This window comes from Colias croceus, chromosome 23 (assembly GCF_905220415.1).
Source record: "Colias croceus chromosome 23, ilColCroc2.1".
NCBI lineage: Eukaryota > Metazoa > Arthropoda > Insecta > Lepidoptera > Pieridae > Colias > Colias croceus.
The window spans coordinates 5,139,972-5,162,254 of record NC_059559.1 but is presented as its reverse complement, the minus strand read 5'-3'; the positions used below and the strand labels follow the sequence as shown (position 1 = coordinate 5,162,254).

General features: G+C 33.8%; 1 protein-coding gene across 3 annotated transcripts in view; it reads left to right on the top strand.

Annotated features, from left to right (window-relative positions):
- The first annotated feature begins 10,498 nt into the window (after window positions 1–10,498).
- The window catches only part of LOC123702130, an 81,972-nt gene continuing 70,187 nt past the window's right edge, over window positions 10,499–22,283 (top strand). For all 3 annotated transcript variants that reach the window (XM_045649786.1, XM_045649787.1, XM_045649788.1), the window contains exon 1: window positions 10,499–10,680. The gene's annotated coding sequence lies outside the window, so the exon portion shown is untranslated. The remainder of the gene's footprint in view (window positions 10,681–22,283) is intronic.

Below are 22,283 nucleotides of genomic sequence, written 5' to 3'. Positions count from 1 at the left end.
TACACATATTACTCTTAATAAGTAGTAACTTTTTACTTTTTTTAAATCAATGTAGGTACAGTACGCGTCACGTAAAAAGAACGCTGGATAAAAGTGATGGGGTGTGTTTGCGCGTGGATCGAGTTTTGCATGTAAGCTATGTGCCGATTATTGACGTGACAACGTCTTATAATTCGATAGAGCCGGCTGCACGCCCGAAAAAACATGACTCATGCGGCGTTACCTCGCTCTGAGGCGTTCCAGTGCAAGCGAGAGCGCGGAACGAGCGACAAAGAAGCACAATCGTTGTCACGTTCAACTATCATCAGTAAACCGACTTTACAGACAATCAATTTTTTTTTATTTTTGAACTAGGCTCGCGAATCGTGGCTTTTCAACAGACTACCTATTTGTTATTCTTATACCACCTCATAACACCAAATAGACCGATAAATCGCCAATGCGCAGCTTCACCGTCAGCGTTCTTTTTACTTGACGTGACTTATGCATAGGTACATGAGTAAAATGCATCCTTTACTGATTTTTTAAGAAAAAAAAACTTTAAATTTTGAAATTAAAAAATGTCAAAAATATTCCTAGTATTATGAATGTGTGACCTAAATTGCATAGCCTACAAACCTAGTGCTATTAAACGTTTTGAATGTAGGGTACATATGAATTTGATGGATTTTGCCAGAATCCTAGATATTAATCCTAATAAGAAACCGCGGGGCGCAGCTACCTAGTATAAATTATAAAGCTGAGGAGTTTGTTTGTTTGTTTGAATGTGCTAATCTCAGGAACTACTAGTCTACTAGAACTACTAGATTTAAAAAAATTCCGGTGTTAGCCAATTTATCGAGGAAGGCTATAGCCTATATAGGCTATATTGTATTATCATCACAAACAGAAGCGGAGCACTGCAACTAAAACCAGGAGTTCCCAAGATTATTGCGTTCAAACAAACAAACAAATATAGTACTTAAACTCTTCAGCTTAATAATATTATTAAGTATAGATGCAATAAAGAATTTTTCATTCATTAATTCATTAATTTTTCTCAATCTTTTAAGTACATCTTTTATCCACCATAGAAGCCTCATCAAAATTGGTGCATTCTTTCAGGAGCTACGTACGAGACCACAAACTACGTATGGTAACATTATCCTATTTTTCATAGTACACTAAAATATATTAAGCTGGTAACCCCACTAGGTTAAGCACTAGGTAATGCAAAGTGCCGCGCCGTGACACCTCTGTGCAGTCGGTAAAGCTGTCGGCCATAGATACACAATTGATGACGTCACGCTTAACATAGGGTTGCTACATGACGGAAAAATGTGTTAGTGCCATATTGTGGATGATGTATGTGTTTGAGAATGAGGGAATAGAAATGGAATTTGGAGTTTTATGTATTAAGTTATTGAAGTGAAACTTCTTTATCGGGGTTGGAAAAAAAATAGTGTAACATTTTTTTGTTACGCGTGACATTTTTCCGTTACGCGCCATCTTTTTATTATCACTACCACGCGTGATTCGACGTATTTCTGTAAAGTTGCATATAGTAAATTATTTTTTTGAAAAATAAGGTCATAAAGAAGTTTCACTTCTTACGTGTGTAGGTACACTAGTACACGCACACTATTTTTATTTTGTATAAAATTGTAGTATACTAAATTGCTGAACAATGTTAACCAATTTAACTGTTATAATATTACTGTAGGTATTATGTAAATATACATATTATAATGTAATGGTAATAAATAAATATGCAATCAGTAACTTATCTTTTTATTTTCTCCTTTGATATTTAAATTTCAAAATCAATATTGTAAAGAGGAAATACTTGATTTTTTGTTTATTACTTGCTCAAAAGTGGCTCAAAAACTACCCAATCGATTAAAAAAATCTGTCAACTATTCAATAATAAATAAGGCCGCTCAGGCATAATTAAACTTTTTAGGGATTATTAACTTATTGATTAAATGCCTACTTACTTTAGAAAATTTAAAACTGAGAAATTAAACTCTACTTTATATAATTTAACTTTTTATGTTTAATGTCGACATTCGATAGTCGTATCAAGTTATTCAGCAATATTTTTCATTAAAATCGAAAAAAAAAACACTATGTTGTGATAGCCCTGTACAGCTCGTATCTTTTTTCGGCGATTTGGCAATTGGCAATGCCGATACCGTCTGCAGTCTAGGGCTGGTACAAGGCATAAGATTTGAAGGTAAATTAATTATTAACTTGATATTTTTAGTTTTTATAGCATTCAAATGCTTTATACCTACATGTATCTAAGAATAGAAAATATAAGCGGGAGACGCGGGTTCGAATCCCGCCTCGTGATTTAATTTTTATCTATTACATATTATTTAAAATTTATAATCATTATTTTTTTGGTCATATATTTTATGTTTATTTGGAGATAATAAGGATGCTTTTCCACCAATAATGTGCGAGGAATGTGTTTTATAGAACCAATCACAACGCTTCATTTAGTTTGAAGTTTGAAACGTTTAATGTTTGAAGCGACACTATTGGTTATCAAACACATTCCTCGCTACACATCCTCGCACATTATTGGTGGAAAAGTACCATCACTACATCAAAGTCGCTTTCTCTGTCCCTATGTCCCTTTGTATGGAAATCTTTAAAACTACGCAACGGATTTTGATGAGTTTTTTTTTAATAGATAGAATGATTCAAGAGGGAGGTTTTAGTATATAATTTAGGTATTAGGTTTAAGACAAAGCGGGCGAAGCCGCGGGCGGTAAGCTAGTAAGGTATGAAATCTTGCTACACCAATAGGAACGGAGCATCAAAGAATAATGTTGCAAATAATCTATACCAATATTAAAAGGCTGAAGAGTTTTTTTTGTTTGAACGCGCTAATCTCGAGAACTACTGATCCGATTTAAAAAATTCTTTGGATAACCCATTTATTGAGAAAGACTTATAGGCTATATATCATCATTCATCACACTAAGACCAACAGAAGCGGAGCCACGCGGGTGAAACCGCGGAGCGCAGCTACTCAAGCTAGCAAACAAAAAAAAAACAATTTTTCGCAGATGAATTTGTTTTAAACATGGCATGCTATAGTAATACTAAAATGGATATACCTACCATTGATATAATATTACTACGTATGGAGGAGACACCACGAACAAAATCTGTGCACCATTTTTTTGCTCTAAGTTTTAAAAATTATTATCTAGTTAGGTACTTACCGATGAAAGTTATTCATTTGCACTTTTCCGTATTATTTGTATTATTTGTGCAATATCATAACACACACGAAGGCATATTTGATGCGTTTCACTTTAAAACAAATAAAAAATGAGCTATGGCTTAACTGCACGCTGTTGAGCGGAACATTAGTGATGTAGGCGGTGTCGTCTCCATATGTATATCTCAATGATACCTACTTATTTATTTGCAAATTGTGTGACAACAGTTTAAACAAAACTGTTCTTCTGATAATAAAGTTCGGTTGTGTATTTTTTATTTTTATTCGCCAAAGTTCATGACTTAGAAACATTTTGTAAGTGACTCCGATGACATTAAATCAAAATAAATGCATCCAGAATATTTTAATTATTTTCATGTAATTATTTGTTTATTATTCTTTGTTTCTGAAACACAGGTTTTTTACTGAACAAGTATTCTTCTTATACTTAAATAAAAAATAAAAAAAAACTAAAAAAACTTGCAAAATTTTGCATGTATGTTAGAGCGTGGTTGTATTACGTAATTAAATACTGATATATAATATTTCTTATCGTTAAATTAAACGCGCTAACATGTATGTGTGTATGAATGTTTTTAAAGGGAAGGTTATCTTAAATTAATGTCTACTAGATTTCCGCCCGCGGCTTCGCCCGCGTTTGCAAAGGAAAACCCGCATAGTTCTCGTTCCCATGGGATTTCCGGGATAAAAACTATCCTATTTGTTAGTCCAAGTTACCCTCTATACGTGTGCTAAATTTAATTGTAATCGGTTCAGTAGTTTTTACGTGAAAGAGTTACAAACATCCATACATCCATACAAACTTTCGCATTTAGGTATAATATTAGTAGGATATCTATCTTTGGAAGCACCGATCATGAAAATTCTTTCAACGTTGGATATGCAACTTATCCCTAAGTGCTTATAGGCTATAATATACACGTACTTACTATGGGCGAAGCCGCGGCGTTTAACAATGTCATAATTTTGCATGGACATTACAAACATACCTACTGTATTCATTAATTAAAATTTTGTACACATTAAGTTTTTTTCTTGGAAACTATCATTGCTAACTATAAAGTAAATAACATAGGTAATCGTTGTTCTGTTATCAACACAGCTACATTTAGGTACGGTTACACCATTTTGCAAATCGTTGCAGTATTTTTATTTTCACTTACGATATTGTTCTTAATGTTATTAATTTAAATTTGTGAAGAAATGAAACGGATTAAAAAAAGATTAATTTGCAATCTAGGGCCGTATTATGACCTCTTTTTTCCAGAGAGTTTAAGCCGTGAATTGAACTGACTGGCAAATATTAAATACCATAATAAACCATGGGTGGTCATTTGTAAGAACGTGTTTACTGTTTATGAAACGAATTGAAATTGGCCATAGCTCAACATACATTGCAATAGGTATTATCAGACTAATTAATAATTCAGCCCGCGGTTTCGCCCGCATTTTCAAAGAAAATCCCGCATAGTTCCCGTTCCCGTGGGATTTCCGGGATAAAACCTATCCTATGTGTTAATCCAAGTTACCGTCGGTATGTGTGCTAAATTTCATTGTAATCGGTTCAGTAGGTAGTATTTGCGTGAAAGAGTAACAAACATAATACATACACCTACATCCATCCTCGCAAACTTTCGCATTTATAATATTAGTAGGATAGGATAGATTTTTCACTGATAAAATTAAAAATATTAATCCACTTAATCCATAAAAATAGCTTTCACGGTAAACCAAGGTTAAACTACGGTTTGCATTGCCATTTATATATATGATAAAGTACAGTATTTCTTGTTCTAACAAAAAGCTGTTTGTTGCTATTAACCCGGCGTCATTGTTGCCGGGTATCTAATACCCGACGCATTTTAAATCTGTCAGAATTTTAAAACAAAATGCACACGTCTTTTGTCCGTTACAGTAGCTGCAGTCGTTGACCTCTGTTCGCGTATTCTCTTCTCTTCTTTAGTGTTACTGCGGCCACCTCGTAGTGTAGACATGTGTAAAGAGCGCGCGGGTAAGTTATACCCGGCCACAATGGCCACGTAACGTTTATAAAGGCAGCGTGTTTGTTGTTTTTTATTGTTTATTGATAAATTGCATATCGTTTTTCAAAGTTTTATGAACCATGTCTTACGAAAGCGAACAACGTCGACTGCTAGCCTTGTTTGAACAAGCTGACGCCAGTGAAAATGAACAGTGCAGTTCAGACGACGAGGGTGAAATCGCACCATATTTCAGAGCGAAGTCAAGGCAGTGATACGGAACAGGAATGCAGCGATGATGAGCAAGAAGATATTCTTTCAACAAGTAACCAGCTGTTTTATATTGGTAAAGACAATTCCACCAAATGGTCTTCGCAACCACCTCGGACCAACGTCCGCACAGGGTCAGAAAACGCTGCGTTGATCTCGATAGCGGACAAGTATATTATTAGTAAATAAGCTTTGTTTTATATAGTTCATGATTTCATGTTTATGTTCTAAAGAAAATTTTATGTTTTGTCTCTAAATGTATATTATGTTATGTTTTCGAATAAACGTTTTATGTTATGTTCTAAAAAAATTATCGCAGAATAAAAAGATTTAATTTGATGAGTAATATGATCATTTTATGATAAATAAATGTTTGATTTTTATTAATAATGTATTTAACTACCTATTTTTCTAATATAGAAAACTAATAATGACATAAGCTTGATTCAGTGCACAATAATGTACATGGGTAAAATTTACCCGGCCACAACGGCCAAGTTCTGTTTAGTAGCCACAATGACGCCGGGTTAATGAATAATCGCTAATAAGTTATTTAATGATAAACTGTTGCTTGATTATAGTTAATATGCAAATAAAAACAAGGCTAAATCTATACTAATTTTATAAAGCTGAAAAAATTATTTGTTTGAACGCGCATATCTCAGGATCTACTAGATCGATTTTAATAATTTTTTCAGTGTTAGATAGCCCATTTCTTGAGGAAGGATTTATATATTATCATCACTGAACGGATTTGCACTGTTTGTTTTACGTTTATGTAAACGTCAGAACTGTAGTGTTTACAGAGACAACTTATTCATAACTAGCTGCGCCCCTCGGTTTCACTATAATATCACTACATAGTATAAAACAAAGTCGCTTTCTGTCCCTATGACCCTATGTATGCTTAAATCTTTAAAACTACGCAACGGATTTTGATGCGGTTTTTCAATTGATAAGTGATTCTCGAAGAAGGTTTTAGTAGGTATATTATTTATTAGTTTTTAAGACAAAGCGGGCGAAGCCACGGGCGGAAAGCTAGTTAACAAAAAAAGAAATTTTCATAATAATTATAATTCTTGTTACTTATATACAATTTATATATTTTATTAACAACGCGTAATATTCCATTCACTGAGATGATATCTCAATCTCAATGAATATTGATTATCAATACGCAGACAGACATGTCAACGAGATGAATAAAATATTTGCGTGTCAATTGTCTGGGACCTCACACTTCCTGGAAACAATTAGGTACATCCATACTAATATTATAAATGCGAAAGTAACTCTGTCTGTCTGTCTGTTACTCAATCACGCATAGACTACTGAAACTGAACCAATTTGCATGAAATTTGGTATGGAGATATTTTGATACCCGAGAAAGGACATAGGCTACCTTTTAGGGCGAAGCCGGGGCGGACCACTAGTTAATTATATAGTTTTAGAGACTAAAAAAAATGTGTGCGTGTACTAGCGTACACACGTAAGAAGTGAAACTTCATTATTTTTCAAAAAATAATTTACTATATGCAACTTTACAGAAAAACGTCGAATCACGCGTGGTAGGCGTAAGAAAAAGATGGCGCGTAACGGAAAAAATGTCACGCGTAACGAAAAAATGTTACACTTTTTTTTTTCCAACACCGATACAGAAGTTTCACTTCAAAAACACTAGTATTGTATTGTCATCGATCCTTGATAAGTGTACAAAGTTTGAATTAAATCTGTCCGTTTAAAGTGGGTCAAAATCGACTCTAAATGAGTCGGTTACGTACTGCGTACATACAGGTGAAGCTAACAAAAATTAATTACTTGTAAGTACAAAAAAACATCACCAAAATCGGTTCTTCATTTTCTAGGCGATGCCAGTATAAAGGAACACTTCAACAGTAGATAAATGATCAACAAAGGATGGATTTCTAGTAAATCTCAAGTATTTGTTTAGGCGGGAATGCGCAAGAGGACAAATAATTAAAAAAAATACCTGCGTGCGGTCTGTTGTTTTTTTTCGACCATTTATTATTTTATTGTAAAGGTAGGCAGTTATTTGTATTGGCGGCACTTTTATAGTTTTTTCTAGTGCAGTGGTAAGCTTTTTTTGTTAAAAATTGCCATTTAATTTTGTGCCAAATGTAATTCACAAAAGTTTTACATTTTTGGCGCCAACTTATTTCTTCAAACTTTAAATTTAAATAAATCATGAAGAAATAATGGTTGCTTTTTGAAATTAGATAATACACAAAAAAAAACTTTAGCGATGCTGACTATATTATATTATCATCACGCTAAGACCAATAGGAGCGGAGCAGTGCGGGTAAAACCGCGGGGCACAGTTATATTACTTAGGGCTTAGGACAAATCTGGCCCATTAGGTTACAAACAAGAGCCTAGATTTTAGATAACTTTAACGGTACAATACGCGGGCAAACTTGAATGCAATAAAACTAGTTGTCGCCCGCGGTTCTACGTAGGTACTACTAGTATATAGTACATAATATTATAGTATTATAATATCTGTGGTATTATAATATTAAGGTATCGTTATGACAATATCTGTTTATGACGCGAAGTTATATCGAAATTGGTTTAGTCGTTTAGAGGTGCATTATACCTACACTTAATTTTCATTAAAATGTAAAGATTAAATTAAATTTTAATAAAGTGAATTACTATTCACCCACTAAGTTTTTTTACTATGATAATATTCCTTGCTTTTTCATAAATAGATATACTGTAACTTAAAAGTTTAAGCACCTATTAATTTATTAAACAATTTAAAAATTTGAGTTTAACTACCTACCGTTTATTTTTTATTACATCGATAAAACTTGTGACAGTGAACATTTTTAATTTAATAATAACGCTATTAATTAATTTAATACTTTTTCACAATGAACAAACAAAGGACTTTCATAATAATGTAACAATAAAATAATTGTGTTAAATTTCTAAACGAAATTTATTTCCCGCCAAAAAAAAGAAGATCCCTAATCAGGTGGCCACAATAGACCCTCGTGAGAAAAGGTGTCAATACGTAATAAGCACAATGAAGAATGGTTAAGTACGAGCTTGAGTTAAGTGCTGGGTTACGTAGGTATAGGGTGAACTATAGAAGGTGAGATTTACATATTATATGACGTACCTACTGATGTTAAATGATTCAATTCTAATAATATGAGTTTTACTAATAATTATGTTAAGGTAAGTAATAAGACCAAATTATAATTTTTAAAGCCTGAGAAAATGATTGATAGCCATTTTTAACGTTCAAGTTAATAAGTTCCCAATATTTTTTTTGTGTTTTCGTTTAAAGACAATAAGAATGACCTAAATTAGTATGTAGATTTAATTGAAATAAGTACAAATAAAATGATGTCAATTGAGAGCTTCGTTCCATAGCTTCGTTCGAAGATATTTTTGAAGCGAAGTAATTTACCAGTTTAATTTTTTATTACAATTTATGAACACTAGCTAATCAGCCGTGTAACATAATTATATTCATAAACATAATTTGGTGCGGTGTTTTTTTAACCGACTTCAAAAAAAAGGAGGAGGTTATCAATTCGGCCGATATGTTTTTTTTATGTATGTACACCGATTACTCTGAGGTTTCTGAACCGATTTACGTGATTCTTTTTTTGTTCGATGCGGGATGGTGTCGAATTGGTCCCATAAAAATTTTATTCGGATAGGCCCAGTAGTTTTTATTTTATGAGCATTTTTATATGTATTTGTGAATGTTGCAAGTGCAAGTTTGAAGTCGGTTGTTTTTAACGCAGTTATCACTTGTTATTTGACCATGGAACCCTAAGAACGGCGCGCGGCGGGCAAAGACAACAGAGAGGCAAAAAGGACAAGCAGTCAAGAGGAATCGACTGCATTCAAAGATATTACGCATCAATGCGCTTGCTTCTTTATTTCGTTTTGTATAAATTATTTTAATTTTATTTTTAGGGACAAAACCGTGCCGACATTCGGTTGAACTGAGTTCTTAAATGATAAGCGAAATTTTATCTGTGGGTAACTAGAAATTATAAATACTAAAGGCAGTGCTACAGCGTACAAATTAAAAAAAAAATATTTATGGTTGTGGATGTCCGTAGTTTCTAGGAAAATTACAATAGTTTCTAGTAAAATTAATTAATAGAAAAAAGTACGGTCTATCAAATTACAATTATGAAGTACCTACTGTTATACCCATTTGTATAAACGCTGCGCTGCATCATCACTACATAGGTAGCTAGGTAGTATAAAGGGACATATACATAAGGGATTATATGTATGCTTAGAGTTAGATCTTTAAAACTACGCAACGGATTTTGATGCGGTTTTTTTAATAGATAGAGTGATTCAAGAGAAGTTTTAGTATATATAATTTATTAGGTTTTAGATTTAGACAAAGCGGGCGAAGCTTCGCGCGGTAAGCTAGTAAATAATAAGGTACCTATACAGTAATAAGAAATTAGTCACTTTATGACCTTTCTTTAATCCTTTGCAAAACAACCAACATAAATATTTTTAACACAACATAGTGCATGTGCATCCAATGTGCATGCATTTATTTATTAAATAGCACGTGACGAGTCAACTTCAATACTTGCTTACCTTCAACTATCCAAAACGCAGCAAAATTACCGTTTACGCATTTTATATTCCAATTTAAAAACGCATATAAAATTATTACGTAACTACATAATCCAATTATCATAGAAAAATACACATAAATATTGCCATTTAGTGTTCTAGATAAACAACGCATTATCATTCAGAATCAGCCGATAAATGTGATGCAACATGCAGATTAAAACCCGTCACAGATTATATTACAATATGTATAATATCTTATACATACTCTTTGCACCGCATAGCCGCTTTTTTTTGCGTGAAAGTAACTGGCCGTACATTTTCTTTTTTTAAACTAATTCAGAATCGTACGATCATACGATATGAAGTATGGACACGTTGGCAGCGACGACGACGAGGCATTTTTTTATTCAGTGCACGTATGAGCGTCGAGTGGGGAGGTTGTGTCGCTCGTCCGCGCTGATCCCGCGGAAACTATATACGAAATTTTGAAAGTTAAGTTCGTATTGGTAAAATATAAAAAGTGTTGTTTTTATGCTAATTGTGCTGTGGAATAAGTGATAGTTTCAGTGATTGTGATTGTGTAAGCTGAATTCTGGACAGGTAATTCTTTTTACCGGCTTTTTGCATAATTACTGGGATACCTATGTAAGTCTCGCGATAGTTGGCGCTACACTGATTTTCGTAATAAATACGAATTTTGTACTGTAGGTAAATTTTATAATTAATTTATTAATAAATTTATTGTTTATTCAAGTTATTGAATATACATATTACAATAACTTAAGTGCGTATGTTCTTTGAGTGTTTAAATTTGGAATTAGGTATCAAATTTGAAATTCTTTGCGCTTAAATAAATATAAAAATACAATATAATGTTAATTAAGTATAATATATTTGATGTTTTATTTGTTTATATGACATTAGTCCCTCTAAAGTAACTGTTCAAACTATTTTTAATAATGATTTTAAGTTGGTAAAAGCTTGACTTATCTTAAAGATATTAGACTCTACCTACCTACCTATTACAAAGACAACAGCATTGGAACAATACAAAAATTAGCCGAAAGTCTAGCTTAAAAAAACTGGCCAAGTGCGAGTCGGATTCGCGCACGAAGGGTCCGTACTAGGTATAAACTATCATCTATATTCGAAGTAAATTATTATTCGTCTGTTTCATTATCATTTCCAACCACATTTAATTACCTATGATTTGAGCCCCGCGGACAAAACCGCAGGCAAAAACTTTCATCTGATCACGTATTATGAAATATGAAGCTTGTTATTTTTGAAAAAAAAAGTACCTACCGTAGGTATCAATCGACCAACTATATTTATTGAAAATGTACTGCTCTAGTTTTAACAGTTATAGCGTGAAAATTTACTTATTTAAACCCCGGCTTTGCGCGTGGTACATACCTACCTACTACCTACATACTATGTTATAGTCAAACTCCGAAGCTCGGGCACTCCTAGGTTGGACTGGTCAAACCTCAGTTCTGGCATAATGATTTTGTCAAAGCCCAAATAATTGTAATATTTCGGCCTCTGTGCTTTTACTTATCAATAATTTTCGTCAGACGTTGTCTAGCTGAGGCGTCTTCTGCGCGTGCGATGCCTATGCTGCGTTCGCCTACGCCTGAGACTGCTGCTGACTTCAGTCAAAGGGTGAAATTCAAATGAATTTCGAGGATTTCCCGATGGCTTTATCCAAACCTAAGATAAACCAGTCCTTCCGCGAAGAGATTGTGTTTCGGGATTTGACTATATTACACCCACAGATCACAGAAACAAAAGACACCAGGTTTCGTACTCAGCGCAAGCGATTGGCATCTCTCTAGATCTCTATGATTACACCTATACCATATAGGTATCCAATGGTGAAAGAATTTTTGAAATTGGTTCATTCGTCCTTGAGATCAGCTCGTTCAAACAAACAAAATCTTCAGTTTTATAATATTAGTATAGTCTGTGGCGTAACAGACAGACATTCGTACTTGTAACAATAGAAGTAATTATTTAATATGTGTACATAATAATTAAATTAATAATAAGTCTAAAGTAATTATGTAAATTTAAAGTTAACTTATCCCTAATTATAATGTGTACTTTGTACTCCATTTCGTACTATGAGTCTTGAAAAATTTATCAAAACAGGAATAGTTTTAAATATTGATTTAGTTAATTTGAAAATAGTATATAATCTGTAGATATAAATGTACCTACCTAGATTTAACTCGATAAGTACATAATCCCTACTTAATACAAATTGTATTATAAATTATAAACTGTATTATAAATGCGAAAGTAACTCTGTCTGTCTGTTACGCTTTCCCGCTTAAAACTCTCAACCGATTTTGATGAAATTTGGCACTGACAATCTGTCTCGAGAAAGAACAGAGGCTACCTTTTATTCGGGCGAAGCCGGGGCGGACCGCTAGTTATAAATAAAGAAAGGAAAATATTTTAATTCATTGAAACCACTACTTAATTAAAGTTGGCAGGTACCTAATTGTTGTAAAAAATATATTTTACAATAGCAAATAATAATCTGAAGATGTGCGTTTAATTTTTATTATCATTTGAGATCGATCATTCAAAACTACTCGATAATTTTATCAGCCATTTGTATTATCACAATGTGATTAATTTTTCTTAAAAATTGTAGCTGGCCCCGGTTCCGTCGGGATAGAAACTACAAAGCATAAGTTATTCTTTTGTCAACGAAAATAAACAGTAAGGTTTATTTAATCTAATCTTATTCGTTATAATAAAAATAACTTATTAAACAACCGACAGAATCGTATATTAAATAACTAATCTTTACTAATATTATAAAGCTGAAGAGTTTGTTTGTTTGTTTGAACGCGCTAATCTCAGGAACTACGGAAAAGTTATTTCGCTGTTAGATAGCCCATTTATCGAGGAAGGCTGTACTGTAGGCTATATTATTATATATAATCACGCTAAGACCAACAGGAGCCGCACGCGGGTGAAAACGCGGAACGCAGCTAGTTAGTATGTACAATAAATAAATATTTCAGGACAATTTTCACACACGGCACGATCTGATCCCATACTAAGCTTTCGCTTGTGTTATGGAAACCAGATGGCTGATAAACATACATATATAATTTTTTAAATAAATACTTATATAGATAATTAACACCCAGACACAGAGCAAACATCTATGTTCATCACACAAATATTTGCCCCGGGTGGGAATCAAACCCACGACCTCTGGCTTGGAAGGCAGGGCCACTACCAACCAAGCCAACCGGTCAGTCATAATGCAACTGAGATATGAATTAGAAAATGTCATGCTAGCTTTCCAAGATTCGAACCTGAATCCTCAATAAAACAACCACTGGTACACACAAATAAGTAGGATAATTATAAAATTGGTCCGGCCATAATTTAATTATGTCAAAAACACGCAGCACGCATTCATGTGTCGAGTGACAACCCTCCTGTGAATCTCTGTTTATTACTAGCTGGTTGCCCGAGCTTCGCTTGGCTTTACCCGGGAAAATAATACAATGTGGCCTATCTATACTAATACATAATATTATTTAAAGCTGAGGAGTTTGTTTGTTTGTTTGAACGCGCTAATCCCAGGAACTAGTACGGGTCCGATTTGAAAAATTATTTCGGTGTTGTACATAGCCCATTTATCGAGGAAGGTTATAGGCTTTAAACCATCTAAGACCCACAAAAAGACCAATACGATCGGAGCAATGCGGGTAAAACCGCGGGGCACAGCTAGTGTAATATATTTGCTATTGAAAGATTTTTTCAAATGCGTCTAACGGTGCATTTGGATCAAACGAGCGAATGCTTATTCTAATCCCACTATGTCAAATTATTTTAGTGTAAACAGGCGTAGAGCATTCTTTCGTTGTTCTTAGTGCGTTCGAAAAGATTTTATGCAATGTTCTAATACTGAACAACACTTAATACGAGTTTTCGTTTACACAAGAAGATCACGAAAGAATGCTCTAGCTCTAGCTCTAGTTCTACGTTCGATTGGTCTAAATGCACCGTAAGAGCTTATTAATTATTATTAGCGAACAAACATACATGCACATTCTCTTTCGAATATTACCTTACCTATAATAAATAAATAAAATATAAATAAATATTATAGGACATTATTACACAAATCGACCTAGTCCCACAGTAAGCTCAATTAAGGCTTGTGTTGTGGGTACTAGGCGACGATAAATATAATATTTAAAAAATACATATATAGATAATAACACCCAGACCCAAGAACAAATAATTGAGTTCATCACACAAATATTTGCCCTGACCGGGGATCGAACCCGGGACCGTTGGCTCAGTAGGCAGTTACTTTACCACTGCGCCAACCGCGTCGTCACCTATAATATTAGTGTGTGTGACTGTGGACTTAACATTTCATTTATGAGCTTCGCTCGGGTTAAAGAACATTTAATATTACTCGATTTTTTAAACATATAATGGTAATATAGGTAATTATTATTAAAATAAATTCCACAGTTTTTGAGGGAACAGTCCGACGTTAGTTTTTTTATTTCTGTTTCCATTTTTATGAACTTTTCTATACTAAACTATCGTTTAATTTATTTGTGAACCTCTTAAATTATTATTATACAGAATTATAAAAAGCCCGCGGTTTCTTGGATAAACCATTACTGTGATGATTATGGTTTAGACGTGTAAAAATTATAAACAGACATAGGGTCATTGCGCCTGTTCGCGTCCACCTGCCTATTCGCGTCCATTTTGCGGACATCTTTTAGAAAATTCACGAAAATAGGTATAGTTTAAGTAAAATTGTAATAACAAAAATTTCCGATAATACCTCAATGTATAAGAGACATGCACACATATTCAAAATATGCCTGCGCACCGCCTATCCTATTTAAAAAAAATATTTAATTTTGGCTATTAAACGAGAGAGCTAAAACGCGCGGGATTTTGAAAAAAAAAAATAGTGCGCAGCGTCGCGTTTGACGGTAAGTATCTTATTGTTAAATGTGAATTTTTGAATATGTAACTATTTCTTTACTTTGCTAACAAAACAAGGAATAGTATGGATTATAAATCAGCTTATTTCTTTTACAATTAATAGCTAAAATAAGGTGGACGCGAATTACTACACCGAATTTGTACAACTTCCATTTTGCGTCCACGGTGGGCGCAAACTATACCTATAGTGCATAACAATAGAACATATTGCGTCCACATTGTTTTTCATTACGTAGCAATGAATTGTTTGTTAAAATATTTAATTTAAAATAGATTGTTGATAATTTAAATTTTCATTCAAATTAGCAAATTTTGATGCTATTTTTTCATTTTAAAAAGGGGTATTCTGTGAATGAGACTTGATCATCAATTTGATATCCGTCCGTCAGTATGTCCGTCTGCCGGTCTTTCTTTCTGTCAAGACCCTTTTTCTCAGTAACGCGTGGAGGTATAAAGCTGAAATTTATATTGAATACTCAAATCTACGGTCCCTTGAAGCAGTGAAAAAATCAAACTTATAAGCAAAAGATACAGCCGTTTATGCTGAAAATTTTCGCAAATTTCGTCATTCGCAAGGGAATCAAAACCTACAGGGTAGGTACTTTACGTGAATACAGACACTTGAAGTTTGGTACGAAGCAACGTCCTATAGCACAAATAAGGGAAACATTGAAAAAATAATCATTTACAGTTAAAACATACGAAAAAAACAGGTTAATACGGAAGCCTCGGTGTGCAAGTCCCACTCGCATTTGGCCGGTTTTTATTAAATAGCTATATTCGTAAATAAATAATTCATTAAAATCTATTTTTTATTTGCATTTATCTGATAAAATATCACACAATACACTCTTAATTCCTTTTCTAAGCTGGTGGACGCGAACTGGTCCACGGGTGGACGCAAACTGGAATTTTTGGACGCGAACTGGGTAAAACGCCTGTAGATACGAGTTCACACTCGTATACGCAGTGGATGGGAATGGCTCGTTACGTCGCCAGTAGCTAGGGTAAACACACGTCCGCTCACGCCCGAGGCTGCTGCGTGACTGTCTCCCCACTACCCGCGAACCCGAGACATCCGGGGATATAGTACCTATACTTTACTCAAACACTACATCCCTTCCTTATTCTATTTTTTCTTTTATTTAAATATAATTGTTTAGAACAAACATACATTATAGAAAGCTATCAGACTGATTTAGTTAGGTATTTCATTAGCGGTATTCTTCGCTTTCATTTACATCACCGTTGTCTCCACCTCTATCCTGAACTTTCTGGACCGCTTCCATTCCATTCCCCCCCTGTTTTTATTAAGTCACATTACTTCTATGCTTTTGGCTAGTATCCACGTTTCTGACAAGTACGTATCCACCTTCTAATCGTTCTACACTGTTTCGAGTTGATTTAAAGTTTGCTGTCAGTTTGTTACGCTTCTTCATCAAATTCAAATTCAAAATTCAAATTATATTTATTTGCAAGAATGTAGTACAAATTATAGATCTTTAAATTACAATATTATGTGGCTAACACATTCTACCCAATACCCATTGATTGGGTGTGCAAATATTAAACAGAAAGTTGATTAGTCTAATTATTATTTAAATATACACACAATTCAATTTTCACAATTACACGAACGCAGTACGATTTACACGATTAAATCACACACTTATCACACAATCTTCTCACTTCAAAGTCATAAATTCTTCAATGTCATAAAATTGTTTTAACATTAGCCAGTTCGTCAGTTTATTTTTGAAAAGATTTACTGGTAGTTCCTTGAAATTGTCCGGTATTTTATTATATATTTTAATAGCCATAAATATTACACTGTTTTTAGCTTTGTTGATTCTACATCTCCTTTACATATACTTTATCACCTGTTATTGACCTCAAAATCACCTCTTTCTATCTGTATGTTATTTTCTATTGTTTTTTAATTCCTGTCCCTAACATCGGAATTGTCAAATTCGTGTTCGTTATACAACCGAGAGGAAATTTTATCTTTATTTTTTATCTTTATTTTCTGTCTTCCAGAGAATGTCCTTGTTTTCCAAAAGAATTTCATTTCATCGAATTTCAACTTTCCAGCTTGGTTCCGCAGTTTTCCTACAACTTCTCGAATATCTCTCCTTCTTCCTGTTATGTTATGTTATGTTTGTTGAACAGATACCTTTAGATAATTAAAAACACAAACTCAACATTTATTCATTCAATAAGACTTCTTCTAGAAGCTCTTTTGAACCGTCGTAACATAATTTCACACTTTACCACCAATTCGGAAAGCAGCATCCATGAATGGAACCGGCAAGAAACTCTTTAGCTGCTCCTCTAACATCATGACAATATTACATTTTAATTTAACATAACAGTAGGGTATGTAAATATAACATAATGATGATGCCAAAGAACTGTCCCGTGGATCCCACGCGACAAGCCTCCATGGCTTTTCATTCTCCATAATACATATTATATTCCTTAATGCTGCACTAGGCTCACTGAACTAATACGTTTTATATTTAAGTTTTAAAATTACCAATATTAAACTCTTTAATTCTATCAGGAGTTCTATTCCAAAAGAGTTATATATATTATATCTTGACCCATTAGATAGCCGGAAAAATAGCATGTCAATTTTATTTTTGTTCCTTATGTGATAACAATGTCCATCTCCTTCTCTTGAGTATAAGTCAGTATATATTGCGTATATTTAAAACGTTATTAAAATTTAATTATATACTGTGAAGGTACAGTAAGGATGCCAGTATCTCTTAGTGAGTCCCAAGCACGTAATTTATATAAATGCGTATGGACCATTTGTGTAATATAAAAACAGTTTCAATATCTGCTGCCAAGCCAAGCCAGCCCCATAGTAACCTTATGCCATGAAAGTAGTTAATTAACCAATCTAGTCGTATCTTTATCCGTGAAATGATGCCTCATGTTCCGAACTGTACGCAGCTGAGCTGGTGTCCTAGCAGCGGCAGTGCTAACATAGACTCCCCATTGTAGCTTCTCGTCTTATTTTCCTATAGCTGTGGCAAATAACTACACCGACTCCTTCAGAATCAGTTACATATATTTCAGGTAGACTGTAAATAGTCTCCTGTAACTCAGATCCACTTAACAATAACAAAGTGGCCCTATTCTTTTCGGCGCCTTTCGCGCATCCAAGAAAATCCAAGAACACCCTTTCCATCTTTTCCAACAAAAAGCAAGTGTTGTATTGTCATCTTCTAGGTCGAGTATACCAGGAGGGAAAGTAAGTTAGTCATTCTTTAGTCCAATAGGCACAACAATTTACCATTTATGAAGGCCATTTATATAGCCTATATCACAGAACTATATAACAAATAACGCACGATTTACAATTTATGAAGGCTCGTACAGCCTATGTCACCAATCACGCACGATTTACATTTAATGAAGGCTCGTACAGCCTATGTCACCAATCACGCACGATTTACATTTAATGAAGGCTCGTACTGCCTATGTCACCAATCACGCACGATTTTCATTTAATGAAGGCTCGTACTGCCTATGTCACCAATCACGCACGATTTACATTTAATGAAGGCTCGTACTGCCTATACAACCAATCACGCACGATTTACATTTAATGAAGGCTCGTACTGCCTATACAACCAATCACGCACGATTTACATTTAATGAAGGCTCGTACTGCCTATACAACCAATCACGCACGATTTACATTTAATGAAGGCTCGTACTGCCTATACAACCAATCACGCACGATTTACATTTAATGAAGGCTCGTACTGCCTATACAACCAATCCGGCACGATTTTCATTTAATGAAGGCTCGTACTGCCTATGTCACCAATCGCGCACGATTTACATTTAATGAAGGCTCGTACTGCCTATGTCACCAATCACGCACGATTTTCATTTAATGAAGGCTCGTACTGCCTATGTCACCAATCACGCACGATTTACATATAATGAAGGCTCGTACTGCCTATACAACCAATCACGCACGATTTACATATAATGAAGGCTCGTACTGCCTATACAACCAATCACGCACGATTTACATTTAATGAAGGCTCGTACTGCGTATACAACCAATCACGCACGATTTACATTTAATGAAGGCTCGTACTGCCTATACAACCAATCACGCACGATTTACATTTAATGAAGGCTCGTACTGCCTATACATCTTGCATAAACCAATAATTTTATTCATTATTATTATTTTAAATTTGATTTGCACCCAGTGTGCAGTCTCGTCTAACTTGAAGATAGGATAGGTTACATTTCAGTTTATAGTCGCAAAAATGTACATATATTATATATTTTTTTTTTTAATTATTTGACAGTCAGTTCTCTGTGTATCTGTTAACTCCAATCGATACTTACATAATATGGCGGCATCTATTGACTGGATTGAGTAAGTATTCAATAGATGGCGCTATTTAATAATTAGAAGACTACGCGTTTGACCGTTCATATTCATAATTAAGACAACGTCTGTGGGGTCAGCCAGTATGTATAATGTATATATTTATCGAATATAAAATTAATATTTACAATTGCATGCTTAATATTAAGCGAAATACGTAGATCAAGCGTAGATCAATTATAAAGTTATATCTTTCTTTTGGAAACTACTTACTTACATAATATTATATAATTTTCATTTAGTCGGTACACAATTATATAGCTATAAGATACTACAGTACAGTTAATAGATTTTGTATCCAGTAAGTATAAGTTGTAGTACCTACATAAAACTTCCGACTAAATACTCTAAATAGTTTTATGGCCATACAAATGTGTACAGCGGGTACTGTGCAGTGTGCACGCGTAAAGAGTGTTATAATAATAAATAATAAAAATACTTTATTGTACACACAGATGAAGTTGACAGAAAGACAATAAATAACAGCAAAAGAGGTTATGGTATAGTAGGCGGATATTATATGAATTAAGTATAATATTTGAACAACTAATACGTAGAAGAGGAATTAGTTATGTCTTCATTTACTTTTTACGACAACATATTATATAAACAAACTAGCGGTCCGCCCCGGCTTCGCCCGTGGTACATATTAACGTTTTCTCTACATAAGAACCATCCTCGTACTTCAAGGAATATAATAAAAAAAGAATTATCGAAATCGGTTCAGCCGTTCTCGAGTTATGGAATTACAACGAAAAGTGGCATTGATTTTTATATATATAGATATATGTCTGTCTCTATCTCTGCTAGAAAAACACAGTGTCATATAGGTAATATTTATTAGAAAAGTATTGCATACGTACAGTCACGTGGTCTACTCTGAGCAGCCATACCCTTCAATTAATGGTTGCTGCTTTGCGGTAATCCTTTTTGCCGCTATTGCTATATTTTCTTCTTTTTAATTTTATTTGATTATTAAGAATTGCATTTTTTCTTTATGGTGGCACATAAAGTTTTCTATTTCGAAACAAATCATCATGTCATATTTATTAATTGCTCTGATACCGACTATATTATAAAATATAATTATTATTTATAATAAGTAGTTACAGCCCTATAAATGTACATATTATTTACTATTATAAAACAGAGCGCAGCAATTACATAATTAAATCATAATATTTAATACAATCTACAAAATTTATGATACAAAATCATTGGCCGCTTTGTTTGGCTTATTTAACCTCATGTTGGTAACTACATAATATAATAACTTTGGCAGACAGTGCACGTACTTAGCACCGCGTAGCTTTAGTGTAACGCTCTGCTCATGTCACACAGATTGACTAGTGCCTCGCTAAGCAAAGCCCTATACACCAACGCGTAGCCTAAAAACTCGCAAACCATTAACTTAAGGCCGTGTACGCGGTCCGTGCGCTGTTTGGCTCAAATATGTGATTTTTCAAACCAGATTGTCCATCAACCACTTATCTTACAAACATATGAATTACTAATAATTTTAGGAAATTTTATTGTCTATATAGTTAGTTAAGAGTTTTTTTCAATTAATACAGTATTTGTGAATACCATCAAGATAACTGAGCCGATGATTACTTGATTTCACTTTTAGTGTCAATTTCGAAGCTAAAAATATCTGAAATTGCTGACAGATCTAACACACATTTTTTTTAACTAACTGCAAAAATCCTTATTAAAATAGTTAGTTAAAAGATTTTTTTATTTTGGATTCCTAACTTACGAAATTAAAATCCGAACAATGTGAATTTTTTTAGAAATTATAGTCGACAAAATGATTATTTTCACCAAGATATTTGACTTAGTTGAATATAATTTATACATATTGCAATAAAAGAACGTCTTACTTATAAGATAAAATTTAAAAAATCAACTAAGGTACCTCTATTATTTTTCTACAATTTTTTTTAAAGTACTATAAAACACTGCGCGCGACCCGATTAAAATCAGTCGGCAGCGAGCCTTTCCAGAGAGAGGACATGTTGCTCGGCGCTCTCCTGTGGACCTATGCTGTTCATAGTAAAAGGATAGCGCAAGCCGCGATCTATCGTAATAGATCGCGGAGATTTTGACTTGCGTTAAATTGAATAAGCCCTCTTAAGAAACTATTGCATTACCACCGATCCCTGATAAGTATGCGAATACTGAACCAAATCTGCCCGTTCAAAATGGGTTAAAATCTAGTCTGAAGGACTAACTTAATACAATTAGGTGAAGCTATTAAGAGCATGTTATAAAGAGAAATCATTTAGCAGAATATCATTGTTTGTGTCATGAGTAGGTATATAAGTAAGAATTATCATAATACAATAATTTTGTACACGCTAGGTTTTTTCCTAACTAATAATATCCGTTTTACAATAATTATATACTTACTCAAATACATTAGAACGCAAATATTTTGTCGGACACTAATATAAATTTTATGAAAATTATAACTTTAGACGTCAAGCGTCTGAATAGGTACACCCAGCGCTGGCGCTTGGTAATCTGTTTAGCAGTATACCTAGTTACTGCGCATTACAACCATAGAAAATATACTGGTACAACACATTTGACATATTAGCGCGGCGTCAGGTTAGTGTTACGTTTTAGTTATGTGCCTTGACGTCGCGTACGTACGCATCCTATGTGTCAAACTCAAAGCCTAAATCATGTTTATCGCTTACGACTTGAACAAAAGCAAAACGTAACGTAATTAACATTAGTAATCTACCTCCCTTATTTTTAT